This window comes from Gallus gallus, chromosome 8 (assembly GCF_016699485.2).
Source record: "Gallus gallus isolate bGalGal1 chromosome 8, bGalGal1.mat.broiler.GRCg7b, whole genome shotgun sequence".
Classification (NCBI taxonomy): domain Eukaryota; kingdom Metazoa; phylum Chordata; class Aves; order Galliformes; family Phasianidae; genus Gallus; species Gallus gallus.
In genome coordinates, this window is record NC_052539.1 from 26,057,900 (window position 1) to 26,072,511 (window position 14,612).

At 41.6% G+C, this 14,612-nt stretch overlaps 1 protein-coding gene and 1 long non-coding RNA gene across 22 annotated transcripts in view; one reads left to right on the plus strand and one right to left on the minus strand.

Moving 5' to 3' along the window:
• Positions 1–14,612, plus strand: part of FGGY (FGGY carbohydrate kinase domain containing) — a 278,664-nt gene that overhangs the window by 31,444 nt on the left and 232,608 nt on the right. For 15 of the 21 annotated variants that reach the window (XR_005861966.2, XM_046944687.1, XM_040705154.2 and 12 more), the window contains one exon: positions 5,153–5,220. The gene's annotated coding sequence lies outside the window, so the exon portion shown is untranslated. Of the gene's footprint in view, positions 1–5,152; positions 5,242–14,612 lie in introns of all 21 variants that reach the window. The other 6 variants (XM_046944690.1, XM_046944688.1, XM_046944699.1 and 3 more) reach the window with 1 other exon arrangement.
• Positions 10,309–11,406, minus strand: LOC107054030. Its single transcript, XR_001467946.3, has 2 exons — positions 11,175–11,406; positions 10,309–11,029 (listed from the first exon to the last, which is right to left on the minus strand). It is a non-coding gene; the product is annotated as an uncharacterized LOC107054030 (long non-coding RNA).

Here is a 14,612-nt window from a genome sequence, read left to right on the forward strand (position 1 = left end):
GGTATTACTTTTCAATTTCCCAGAAGGGGGAAGCTGGGGCACAGTGCTTAACACCTTCCCAAAATCACACAGACCATTTCTTTGAATACAGAGTTTTGATACTTAGTCCAAAACTTTGACAAGAACTTACCACATGAAACACAGGAACTCTTCTGCATTTCACACCCCTTGGGGAAGAGAGTGAGTGCAACAGCCACTCCCTGTTCGCATGACAGGGCATTGCTGGGAAGGTGAGGCTTTCAGTCCCCCTGGACACTCCGCCCAGCAAATCTGCCCCTAAGCTTTCTTGCATGCTTTTACATATATCTATGTTTTAAATTGCACAGCAACAATTTTTAGGAAAACCAAGGAGCAGATGTAAATCAGCACAATTTACTGTGGTGTTAGCTCCCCAAGTGCTTTCGGCCTGCACTGCTGACAAAAGAGGCAGTCCTGCCCTCTTCCTGCTCCCACGCTGTCCCCTCCCTTGCTCTGACACAACCACGAGGTGAAGTGCTTTGGGAAATACATCCAGTTCAAATCTTATCCCAGCAAAAAGCCTGAATGTCCGGGGAAGGAGAAATTTGCTTCTTTTTGGAGTGTCACCAGCATATGCTGGATTAAAGTCCTTGTGGAACCACTGTGTTAGTGCAATTCCCTGGTCTGTGAGAGCCAGGAGCTTCACTCGCCTGTCTCAGCAGCTCTTGGCTTAAGGAGAGTTGTGCTGCATCTGGAAACTCAATCAAGCTGCTTTCAAAACCTTTCATTCATACGTGGTCCGCAGTTGGTTCTCAGTGCACCTTTGCTACAGGCAGTAGCGCTCCATGAGCCTGTCAACATTGTAGTCAAACAAAGGCTCGTCTCAAGACTTTGTGTTGTGTAAATAAACCTTGTGCCTAGCAGGGTGTCACTGAGTTAATGTAAAGCCTGAAAAGGGGAGGGCGTGGGAGCAGCATGCCAGTGTTAACTTTTCTGCGCAGGATTGCAACAGGATTGCAACAGCCCAGCCTATCTGAGCTGCCGCACGTACTGTAAACATGTCTCTGCACTTGAATTTGATATGGGCGGTGATAGAGCAATATACCTTTCTGGGAAGTGGTAACGGATAGCAAGCTTTCATTTTAATGAAATTCTGTATAAACAACAGCAGTTCTCTTGCTAGAGTGCTGATTCCATCCATGTGGTCCACAGAACAGACAAACAAGTGGCAGCATTCACCAGCAGGTTAAAGTCTCAGGGTAAGGAGGAGAAATGCAGAAAATCCCATAGACATCAGTAGTTATGCTTTTGAATCTGTGGTAGCTGTGAGTACCTTTTTTGCTTCTCACAGATCAGTAACCAGGAGACAATTGACAGCAATAACCACACTGGTAAAAATACACAATTGTTTTTTGAACCAAACAGCGCTTCATATGCAAAGCTGTCTATATAAGTGTGCCCAGGGTGGTTTTTGAGGCCTCGTGGGAAGTTTTGCAAAGAGTTAGCTACCTTTTATAAAGTTTTATCAAGCAGAAGCTTTTCTGATAGTTTCAAAACCCTCTGTTGCTTTTTCTAGGCTCACTTTTTCTTTTTTCCCCCTCACAAAGGGTGATGCAGACTGTAAGAAAAGTTTCAGGAGAGCCTCCTTTTCCCCCATTCCCTTTTCTCATCCTTCCCCCTCTCCCAAACACCGGGAGCTCTCAAAAAATATTTTAGTATCCTGGAGATTAAAAAGTGTCTCTAATTTGTATCTGTCTTGTAATAGCTCTGATTGTCACTGCCTTGTCCTCCCCTTGGCTGGGCGTACATGTGAGCGTTCCTGCTATGTTATTTATGCACTTGCTGTCAGGTTCAATAAGCAGTTTCTTAGCAGGGCACCTTCCCACATAAGGATGTTTCCAGTTCTTGTCTTACCTCTCTCTTCCTCCATGTGCAGTTTCTCGACAGAGCATAGCAGAGAGCAACAGAGCTGAGTATCAGCAGTGTCAGTAACTCCTAACTGATATATGGAAATTAACTCTAGAACCTCACAGATCCACTGGCAGCTGCATACAGGGCACGTTATACATGTTCCAGTTATGCAGGTTTTGCGTAGTGCCTATTTTAAGTTTAGGCATTTTGTTATTACTGGACCTGTTAAAGTTTAGAACTGTAGTATGCCAATGCACCTCTTATGTAATATTGAAAAGGTTGTGGTAATCTGTTTAAGGATTATCTGTGTAAATAGTAGTATCGACAAAGAGAATTGAAATTACATGTTAATCATAATAATTGCTCCAAAGACAAACTGGCAAGCAGCTGGCTAGAAGTTAGAAATGTAGCTAGATTTACACCATGGATCCTAAACCGTACTGCTGGTGGAATCTTGTGTTTAGTCAGTGAGAGATAACCCCCCTCTGAGTCGTAGCACCAAGGATTTCCCCTTCCTGAATGGGTAAAGGTGAATAAAATTTCCCGGAGCATAAAAGCATGTTACAGAAGTGGCCAGATTTTCAGTTTTGAATTAGAAGAGATACTTTCATTTTCAGTATCTCCATTAGAGCTGCTTTTTACAAGACCAGGAGCGTGAACTCCTGTATCTGAGCCAAAATTCCAACCTAAGCAGAATGTACTCATCTAAATTTCCCTTTTGGTTTCATTTGGACAAGATATTCTTTGGTGTAGAGTTGCTGTGTACTGTTACAGCAGTTGCTGTGTTGGGAGCTTGGGAATGTGCTCGCATGGAAGAGGTTATGTAAAAACCTAGACCATAATAATCTCAGAGAAACCCCCAGTGTGGTGATTAAAAAGACAAAACGATTAGGGGAAACACATCAAAGAGTCTCTGCGAGAGTCCGAAAAGGAAAAATACTGATTATATTTGTTTTGATTTTGTCTTACATGAAGTAAAAGATGTGTGGTGTGTCCTGGGTCACCACCCTAAGGGGTGTGTACTTAAAGACAACAGAATCAGGCTCCGAGACTTGTATGTGGTTTATTTTGGTTGCAGGGCTGGGGAGATAAGATACCATTGTGCCATCTACATAGTGGTGCTATCAATCTGATAGATTATACTTTCTGTACACCTCTGACCACCTCACCTGCCCTCTGCCCACTAATCTGTTTCTAACAGGATAACTCCTAGCTTTCTGGCCTTTTAGAAACTTTCAGCTGTGATTTATTTAAACAGTCACAGAAATGTTTTTCTTCTCCAAATGTGTAATTCTTCGCTGCGATGAAAGCAGCCAGAAGCGTGAGATGGGTAACACTGATTACTAAAGCTATTGTGTTAGCTCAGGCTCAATAAATTGTGAATCTTAGGGGCTAAAATTGTTTAGAATTCCATCCAAGGTCTGGGAATAAGTGTAGATACTTACTGATTGATAGCCTTGTTGTTCACACTCCACCAGGTTCAAATACTGTTATTTTAGAACAATGTTAGATTCATTTGAATAAGTTTATTAGACTTGGTCTGCCCTGGGAACCGGGTTAGAAAAAGATTTGAGCTAATGAAATATGCAAAATGTGGTTTTAGGGCTCTCCTTTAATGTGGAAAGGAGAAGAAAGGTTTTAGTTGGCTACAGCAAATCCAGTAAGGGAACTGTTTACTTAAGACTCTCACAGATATTTTTCATGTGCATTTTCAGAGCTTTTCAGCTGGATTTACTTCATGTAGACTAGCATATTAAATAATATTTTCTTCTGATACTTGTTTTTCAGTTGGCATTCTGACTTAAGTAGTCACAGTCATTTTCTTTCTGGGAGACTGGGATAGCAGATCTCAAAAACCTATTGGACAATAACTGAGCTCAACACTGGAAATGAGAGAATATAAAATATAATCCCAATTTAGGTAGGAGTATTGCATCTGGGTTTATTTTCCCATGTGTGAAATGATGTGGCAGTAAGAATATTACAGATTCTTGATGACCAGGCTTGCATACACTTGAGTGATGCAGCCATCCTTAGCAAATGGAAGTCAGCAAAGCCTTTGTCCTATCCTACTGCAAATATCATCTCTCTTCCCAAGTGCTCATCTGTAACAAAAAAACATACCAAATCTATATCTGAAGATGACAGAGAAGGAGCCCCTGGGCATCTTATAAGTTCCAGTGCTTCTCTGGCAGCCTCATGTTGATAGTCAATTTTAGGATTTCGTATTAAGAAAAACACTGGCAACAGTGCATATTATTTTCTTACATAAACAAAAAGAGATTGAAAAAAAAATCAAGGTACAGGAACATATTCTCTTTGTGCCAATTAGGTGATACATTGACTTTGCTGGTTATGCATATTTGGCTTTGGCCTTTTCAGAACACTCCCAAGTTTGAGTCTGACCTGATATTGTCTTGTACTTTTCTTTATGAGTTTTTGTGAGTGTAAACAAGGCAGCTTGGAGCAAAATGTTCTAGGTGAAAGATCCTTGCATTTTTCTAATATTCTTCTGTCATCTTGTTTTGATGACATGGTATAAAACCTACCTGTTTGCATGACTAATCTTGCAAATTAGATAGGTTGATTTTTGTCCAGATCAGGACTCTAATCTGTTTTCCCTTCTTAAAAGAAAGACTGAGAGGAATCACTCTGTTTATGTTAGTGTTCAGTTCTGATCTGGTAGTCATAAAACCTCAGATATGTTTGGAAAGCAAATAGAGGTGCAATGGCAAAAGCAGTGATGGCAAATGCTGTTGGTTTTTGTTTTAATTTATTTTTCTTAGCAGGAAAACTAAAAACGTGCTGTTGCAATACTACACACGGTAGTATTGATTCCTATATTGTGACAGCTATGTAATCTAGAGTCTAGCATGGCTTATAAACACCCAAAATGGAAGGACTTTAATAGTTATGTGCATTGAATGCTTTTTTTTCCTGTGTACTCTGTCCTACCTTTGTTATTCAGCACATAATGCTGCATTAATGAAAGCAGCACTGTTGTATTTCTCATCATTATATTCTTCCAAGTCATAGCAATGATGTTGGAAGGAAAACCACTGTCTATAGGAAACGTTCTTAAGTTTTTTAAGGGCTTCCATCTTGAAAAACTTTTTGTTAGAGAAAGGCTGATGCTTAAAGTATTCATTCCACTAATGGTCTCATTTTGATTACAGTCTTTGCAGGTTGCATAGTCGCAGTTTGAGTGAGAGCTGCAGAATATATACTGAATCCAAACATTACATGCTTATTTTAAACTTAAAATTTCTCTATCTGTGTTTAGGATGCTCGAAGTGGTGGCTCAGAAGCAGACTGTTCGGTCTCCAGTGACTCAGATGAGAAGTGCAGTGGGTAAGCACTGTTAAAAACCAGGTGCATAAGTTTGAAAATGTTGATCCAAATCACATTATTATAAGTAGTAGGGAAATGTCATGACTTACTGAGATTAAACAAAGACCTGCTTAGAATCTTGTGACTTCAACTCATAAATGGATTTCATCACTCATTACAGCTGCATAAACAAATGCATGTGGTATATATGCATGTTTTGTTTTTGGAAGTTGTTGTTTTTAAAATCCCCTCAGAGGTGTTTTTTTATTTTTTTTTAATTGCTCCTAATGAGCCAATGTTCCCCAGTTCTGGAGCATTGCCTCGTGTACCTGAGCAGCATAGCACGGTCATTGCTTGTAAGGGAATAGTTTGCCTGCTTTTCTCCCTTTCTGGCAGCTGAACCGCTTTGGCAAGCAAGTCATTTTAAAGGAGGAATTTACAATATGAAACCTGCTGTCAAAACTTTTATTCCTTTTATGAAAGTAGCCTTAACCTTGTGCTCATTTAGAGCTGTAGAACTGTAGTCCCAGGCCCATCTGCAGTTGGAGTATGTCCTACATGATGTCTCAGCTCCTACTGAGTAAGTTTATTCTGTATCTGGATATTTTTCAGTTGGTTAACGTAACTTTTCCTGTTGTCTGTGTGCCTGTTTCTCCTGATGGGCCTCACGTAAAGAATCCTAGAAACCAATGCCCTGTGATTATCCACGTGTAATTAGTACTTCACCCATGTTTTCTTGCCAGTATGTTGCAAGTGGGATGTGGCAAGATTAAGCAAAGTTTTGGTCTCCCTGCTGAGACTATTACCTGAAGGCATTAGTGATGACAGTGGTTCGTGATGTACAACAGGTGCTTGTCATCTGTGGCTTTAAAATGTGGCATAGATAAAAACTATTAAATCATTCACATATCTCTGGGTTAAAATATACCACGTTTGGTTAAAAATTACACTGTTTAGCATGTTGAAGCAGGCAATTATCAAAGATTAACCTCGAGAAACCAGGAAGGCAAAATACATGGGTAATTCCTTGAATTCCAGTTTGCCATTTCATACTCTGAACTGGGATGCTGCATTATCCCTAGGTGGGCAGCTCCAATTTTACTTGAAGCCTCCTCTTTTTACTCATGAAAGCTAGACAGGAAAGAAAAAAGAACAACATGGGACAACTCGTGGTTGGGACTCTTATCCATAAGTCCTATATAGATGGATTTGGCCTGAATTGGATTACTTTGTTTTACTCCCCAGAAAGATAAAACTCGTAATAAAAAGAGATGTTATTTAAAGGGAATAAACCCCAAATCTCTTTGCTTTTGTGCCCAGTAGCATTAATTTTTAGGCAACTAGGAAGGAGTCCTAATCATATGTGATCCTAAAACTTGCTTAAACAACCTGCTGAATGTGTGAGGCTGTGAGTATCCTGCCCCTTCTGTTAAAGTCTAAAGACAATCCAGTTGCTCATCACCTCTGAAAATCTGCCCTCTTATTTAGGTAGTTAGAAAGACTCCTGACGCACTCCAAAATGTTGCCTTGAACGCCTTAAAATGTCACATTAAAATCACGTACAGTTCACCCACAAACCATCTGGCTTTGCAGATCTGAAAATGATTAATTAAGCTTCTTGCCTTCCTAATAAGGCCTATTGGAAGTGCCACATGGCCAGCAGTAGGTCTGCAGTGTGCAGGATGGCTGTGGCCGATGGTCCCTGTGGCCAGTGGCTGGCCAAGCCTTGCTACACCTTGCTGTGCTACCTAGCACGGCTCGAACAGCAGGCTGGAGAAATACCTGTGTTTGTCCTTAAAAGGCTCGCCAGCTGCTGCGGGAGCCCCACTCCTGCCCCAGCACTTCCTGGCTCTGCTCAGCCACGCTCCTAAAAAGGCAGTTCCTTGCTCCTGCTTCCCACAGCCCAGCTCCCTGGGGAGGACAGCCCTCCCAGGGCAGGCGGTTCGCTTACAAGGAAAGCCTTCCTTATGGGTTTTGCTGTTGCTTCTCAAGGAAGCCGTTGTGTTTACAAGCACTGCTGGGGTTATCCTCTCCTCAATGAATAATGGAAAGTATAACAGAGTGCAGTGCCCGAGCCTGCAAGCCTCCCAGCACAGGCACGTTTCTGCAGCGGCGTGCAGCCCAGAGGGTTCTGCGCAGGGAGGGAGATGCGCCATGGGAAGCAGTTCAGAGCCGTAGTCTTGAGAGTGTATTAGGTTATGGTTTTAGAATAGAAAGTAGTCAGCAGCAATATGAGCTCAAAGCAATTCATGTCCTTTTTCCTTCCTCCCCTGGCTGCCATTCCTGCGCTGCCTCTTTGCTTGTGCTCGCGCAGCTCTTTGTGGGGCCATGCTGTGTTTTTGGTTTGATTTGTTCTGAAAGCCAGAAAAACATTTTCTGCTCAGCTTGGTGGTGTGGCTTCACAAAAAGTTGTGCAAGTATTAAGTGAGTGAAGGACAGGAAAGAGGGGCAACGGGACTTGGTTACTAAAGCCCCATACTCTTCCTAACATGAAACCATAGCTATTGTATGAACCTTCTGGAGAAAAACTCTCCAACTGCTGAATGTTTTATTAGATATTTCTACAGATTTAATTGAACGGTTCTGAAGGATCTGATTACTGGTTTATTTATTTCACATGCCAAGTTACAGGCTTAGTTACAGTCTGGTAGATTTTTAAGGACAAGTTCTTTACTGAAGCCAGATTTTGGAAAAGCTTGAGTATACCAATTCAGAAGGGGCTTTACATGGCCTTTTTTTCTTTTTTATTTAATTAACAAATCATCCTGGCTTCATTTGACATAATTACAAAGACTATTTTTCAAATTTAAGATCTGTGAAATTCTGACATGTGCAGCGCACTGAGTGCTCTCATACTCATTTCAGAAAGGGTCGTAAAATAATTCATTTCCAAGGGGGTTGTTTGGGAAAGGCCAGCACCAGAGGTCCCTTTCACTGTGCTCTTCAGGGCACGTGGGACGTTGGGGTGCAGCTCACAGATGCTGAACGCAGTGTACTCAGGCTCAGCAGTTTGTCTCTTCAGAGCCACAATACTTCCTTCGTTTATCAGGCTGCTCCTGGCAATTCTGTTCAACCTTTGGACTTTATGGCCTCTCTCAGGATGTAGCATTGGTTCCCTAATATCTCTTCTCTTGTCTTTTGCCAAGTTTCCAGCAGGCAATGAGGCCGTGACAAGCAGGGTCACAGGTGGTAAGGGAAGTCAGCAGCACAAACAATTGTTACAAAATTGGATTCCACACTTACAAGGATGAAATACTGCTTTTCTTATTTCTGTCTTTTCTTTTTCTGAGATTACAAGGCATTTCCTACCTCATTTTCCTTTTACACCATTGCTAGGTTAGTTCCCATGGATTAAGTAGGTGAGGTTAACAATACTGATGGTGTGGAAAACAGTAATGGCAGTGACATGCGCTCATTTAATGCACAATGTTAGTTGAGGTTTGTGTTTTTTCTAGTATTGCCTTCATACCTGCTGGTACTTCTAGTATGTCTGTCGTGTAAAATATGGTAAAACTCGTTATCCATGTGTTTGAGTGGTAGTTAATGAGATACATAGGAAGAAACAGATCAGACAATAAGGAAGAGGGTGATTAGAGAGAAACGTTGATCTAACAATAAGGAAGAGGGTGATTGACTGTTGGTCTGATGAAGTGGGAGGTGGCATGTCTGACTAACAGCTATGGAATCTGATAATTTGGCAGAAGAAAAACATGTACAGTTATGGGTTTGGGGCTGTCTGGTGACAGTGGTCCCAGTATACAGCATATGTGAGATTTGGAAGTTGTATGTTATTGGGAAGATGCACTCATGAAACGGTAGTGAGAGGACTGCCAGAAGCACAGCTGTTAATCTGAGTTCAGAAAGTGTCTGTATGTCCTTTTTAAAGTGGGCAGTAATTTTGGTGCAGAGAGACTTGTCTTCCACACAGTGTTATTAAGGGAGACTAAATTGTCCAGATCTTAGCAGTTTCAGAACACTTTTGAACTTTAGAATAGTTCTTTACGTACTCAAAGCACTTTGATGGGGCAGAGCTATGATCAGTCTGAATGAACAGCCCCATCTCACGCTTAGTAGCAACATTCGCAACCCCTGACTGTGTTGCTTGTCTTAGTCTACAATGTAGCAGCTCCGCGTGGGGCTCTCACTAGTCCTTGTTTATGTACAAATTTGTAACAGAGCAACTCTTGTCAGTTTTTGTGTTGTTAATATTTTTATAGACTGTTCCAGCTGTGTTCCTTTGTGTGAACACAGTTATAGTCAAATCAAGGACATATTCCCCTTCCAATAAGTGAGTTAAGTAGAATTTTAGAAGTGTAAATCTACCCGACTTAGGACATTTTACTGATTTAACCTTATTGATGAAACAGATAAAATGTTTGAATGTTTTGAAGGGGAGGTTTAGAGAAGCAGGATCACACAGGTGCTCTGAAGTCCCACTGTCCAATGGCAGCCCATGTTTTAGCTCTGAACGCAGTCTCAGCACTTTGTTTTCTAATAACCAATACCCAGTTGATGCAGTAAGACTTGTGGAAAAAAGTGACTAAAGGTATCTGAATTTTCCCTTTAACCGCATGAGGAATGCAAGTGCAGTTCTGATAACACAGGATAAAGCTCACTGTAGAACAAGCTGATGTTGTTGCAGCCATGCGTATTAAATGTAATTGGTGATTATAAAAGGAGCTTTTATCAGGAAACGTTACTAAAATGTAAGGAACCTTCTACAAATAGATTATTACTTCCTGGGATGGGCTCTGTATATAGTTTATAGAAAGGTAACATATTAGTGCTACTGTCTTTGGTTAATAAGCAAAAGCTTGGGTTGGAAGGAACCCCAAGGATCATGAAGCTCTAAGCTCCCTACCACAGGCAGGGCCACCAACCTCTACATTTAATACCAGCCCAGGCTGCCCAGGGCCCCATCCAACCTGGCCTTGAACACCTCCAGGGATGGGGCATCCACAGCCTTTCTGGGCAGCTGTTCCAGCACCTCACCACTTTCTCTATGAAGAACTTCCCCCCCTGTTGATGCAAGCAATATAAGCTCATGTATTATGATCTGTCAATGTCATTGCAAACTTTCAGAATTTAGAATCAACCATCGCAGCACAGTTTACTTGTTGGTGTTTTAATGTAGTATCCTTTAAACACAGCTGCTCAAATAGGTATGCTACTTTGCATGTAAGGCAGTGTTGGCTACGGAAGACACTGAGGATCTGGTTTCTTTTCACAGGCCTTAAAAGCAACCTGTGGTAGTACTAATGGAGTTTGCCAAAAAGGCATTTTCTAGGGCTCTGCTCAGAAGAAGGTGCAGCTTTCTTTTTTCCCACCTTCAGTTGTCTTTGTTGCAGTTCATAGCCCATCTTTTAATGGTACTAACCAGAAATACCTTGAAGTTCTGGGCTGTAAACTACAGCAGATGAGCCGTTGTTGTGCAAGCTCTTTGCTTCTTGTGGTGAGGATGGGAACCTTAATTGGATAGGGTCGAGAGCAGGAAATGGGAGCCATTACGACTGTTCCAAGGAAGTGGTTCCACTCGTGAATCACAGTCCTGGTTTCTCCATGCTGTGTGGGAGTGGCGTCCTGTCCTGGTGGCTCTGCCACTGGGGAGAAGAGAGAAGGGGACTGTTCCACCAGCATCACTCTTCAGACTGCAGTCATTTGGGCAGCTGGAGCATGGGAGAATCTGGACGGTTGAAGTACTCTTAAGCTTTTATGCAACATGAATGAAGTATTGCATTCCATTGCTAGTCAGATGATGACCAGAGAGTGACAAGGAGTGCTGTCCTTTACTGAAGGGGTTTGACCAAATGCCACAAACACCTGGGTTATCCTGTAGAGAACAAAATCTGCTATTGTGTGAGACAACCAGGGCTGCCAAGTCTTGCCCACCCCTCCCCCCCTTTTCCTGCTGTCATGAGTCACACAGCTCTGGCAGTGCCTGGAGCCAGTCTCACAGTAGCACAGGAACCTCTTACCCTCACTTGTTCTCCAGTCCTTCCCAGAGGAAACCTGCTGTGTAGGCTTCTGCTCCCTTTCTTGCTGCATCGAATTGCTGCCACACCTCAGTTTCTTCAGGCCTTCTTGTCAGGGCACCATTGGCTTACTCATAACTGATACAGATATCAAACTTAAGCAGTCTCTCCTCTGCTTTCCAAAGTCTGTGGCTCCTGTGGGCTTTTTCAGTGCTGAAAGGACTGTGCACTTTGTCTAGTTTAAAGCCTTGCTCAGGAGCTGTTTCTGCCCATTCTCAGGAAGAGAAGGCGTAGAATATGAGAGATCCTGGCAGTTGAGTGTTGCTGTTGTTTATCTTTTCAAAGCCCATTCATGACAATGGACTAGGTGATCCTGGGGGTCTTTTCCAGCCTTGGTGATTCTATTAGATAAATCTCCAAGGTTCATTACAGGCTTGCTGTAGCAGTACCAGCAGTAGCTGTGTGTTGGTAGCACAAGTCTCCTGTTTGCAGTTTTGAGGGCGGTGGGTGCGCACAATGGATGACTTGGAGAAAGGACAGACCTCTGTCTGTCACTTTGCTATCTTTGCGCTGATTAAATGCATCTTCTACCATCTCTGAAGCAAATGTACACTGGCATGGATGAAAGAAGAGCCAGCCTTATTTATAGAAAGCTAGCTGTTCTAAAAAAGCTGGGTGTTTAAAAGAAAGTCTTGTACCTACCTGAATCCTGGATCCTCATAGAAAACCTGATATAGCCCAGAGAATCTGCTAGAGGTATAAGCAAGCTGAGATATATCATCTGCACAGAGATGATTTCTGGGCTTTATAGAGAAGTTCTGCTTCTATTTCTAAACTCACTGCTGCTCTGCTTTGCTGCATTTTCACTAACATACAGCCCAACAGAACTGAACAGTAAACTGGGTGCTTCTCCAGATGTGGTTACAGGGAAGGAAGCATGCAAGCTACAGGGAACTCTTTGGGGTTAACTTAAGTCTCCTGTGTGATGGAATTGGACTGAATTCTCAGGAAGAGACAGCGAAAGAGGATCCACATTGCATATGTAGGAGATTGAGGGTTGGTCTTTGCTCCCTCCACGGAGGCTTATTGCTCACATGGGTTCCGAAGTCAATTACGTGTTCAGATATAAGAATATTTGCAAAAGTTGAATCTGTTCATACGGAATCGGTGTCAGCTGGGGACATCAGGTAATAATTTCTACAGTCAGATCCAAATTTATTTGAAAAAGTGTGAAGAGATTCTTCTGCTTTAAGGTAGACTGCAAGTAACTGAAAACACTGGCTGTCCCTCACTAATTACCATTTTCTTAGATAGCTATGGTGTCTTGGAAGTTTGTCCTTCATGATAAACGGGTGCACCTTCTAATTTCTATATAAATAGTCTCCCAGAGTCACGCTGGCATTGCACAAGATGTGAATCAAATTATGTACCTGAACGTAGAACCCACCAGTATTACAGGTTATTTTGTATTAGCTGTTTATTCTTTTGTTAAAAACAAAATAGTCTGTAAAGTCATGAGGAATAGTGCTACAAGTTCTAGTTGTTATTTTTAACTTAACAGTACCCTATTCCTGGCTGAGAAATATCCATGAGGTGACAGGTGGATGTAGATGGAGCATTAGGAAACATGGAGGTTAGATCAGGCCACTGATATCAGGAACTGAACAAGAGCTGAGGCTAGGATTCCTAGGGAACCTTCAATTAGATAGTCAAGCTAATGAAAGGGAGGCTTAACCTTAAAGATATCCTCTTCCTAGTGGCTTCTTGTATTCCTGGTGCCAAGGCTTGTGGTGATATGAGTACAGATCTGCAAGTGCAGTCTTAATTAAAGGAGTGTATACAACTCAGCCATTTATCCAATATCACTGAAGCTACACAGTGCACACGGGCTGCATTAGCATTTCTGATTAACCTCTGCTTTTTGCACAGATGTTCCAAGGTGTTAATCCTTATGTTAGTGTAATGAGCTGGGAAAGCTTTGGGTTGAAATCCAAGCAGCATCTAAAAAACAACTAATGTTTTTGTCATTATCTGAACTGGCAGACAGAATCCAACTCGGTTTGATTATTAAGTAAGAAGTGTGCTCAGACTGACAGCTTGTACATTGTGTTTTATCTTTAGAAAGAACTTTTACAGTCTCTGGTTATAAGCTTCAAAAATAGTATAGGTTTATAACTGAAAGGCTGGCAGATGTTTAGCTGTTGCAGATAAAAGCGAGGTTTAAATACAGTTATTAATTTCACATGCTGCTATCATGGAAAGGAGTGAATAAATGTGGAAGACTGATGCATTATAGTTAGCTTTTACGGATACTAGCACCCTAACAAATTATTTATATGTCTGCTGCTTATTCTTTGTAGCTCTTTGTAATGCTTCCAGTGACTACAGTGACACACTTAGATAGAAGAGCTGATCTACTGAAGCCTTACCCTAGAAATGAACTCCACTAATCAACTGCTCATGACTCCAACAGATGTTTCTGTTTTTCTGACAATTGAAACCTCATGTTCTGCTATATTTTTTAAATATCTTTTTTTCTTTTCATACTAGCAGCAAATGCCCCATTACACGTGTGAGCTTCAAAAACTTGTCACATGATACCAGGAACAAATTGTTAAGTCGGTCAGCAAAGTTAAGGCTTGAACTGGTGGTCCACTGAAGGCAACTGGGTCTTAAAAGCTGGAGGAGTAGCGTATGAAACTACCGTACTGTGGTTTTGTTGTAAATGCCAGTACTCTATTTCAGCCTCTTGTATGAAATTTGGCAATGGTAGTTGAACTCAGATCAAAACTCTTTTTTCAAAGGCTGAATCGTTTTAGGATGTGGAGATAAAGTTAAGTGATACGTCTGAGGATATGAGTATTGTGCTCTTCAAACCGCAAAAATGGGATGAGAATTGTTTATGTGATGTTATATAAGGACTTATCTCCTGAGGCAGATCAGAATTGGTAAATTTTCAGACATAATTGGAATACGAAACAAATGCGAATAATTTTCTATTTACTTTGATTTGTTTAGCCTGTTGCATTAAACTTACCATTCCGGGTTTATTCTTATTGATAAGTGACTGATGGATCATTGATCAATCCATATCTCTGTGTGATTTGGGCAGAAAGAAAAATAATATGAGTGGAAATAATTATATATTGTCACCCCACAAAGATGCAGCATGCTCTGCTGCCAGCGAAGTCAGAATTACTTAGTGTAAATGAACCACCTGTTAAAAGAGTACAATGGAACAATTAGAACTGCAGGCAGTGGAGACACCCTTTGAGATTACAGCAATTCATTTGCAAACCATTTTTCTGTTAGCAGTGAGCAAGTCACCATGAGCCTTCCCCTGCCCCCAGCTACCTACACTTGGCTGATTCAGGAGCCATGGCATAGCAGGGTTGAATAGGCAAGGCAAGACCAGGAAGCTTATCAGTATTCACACTTTGT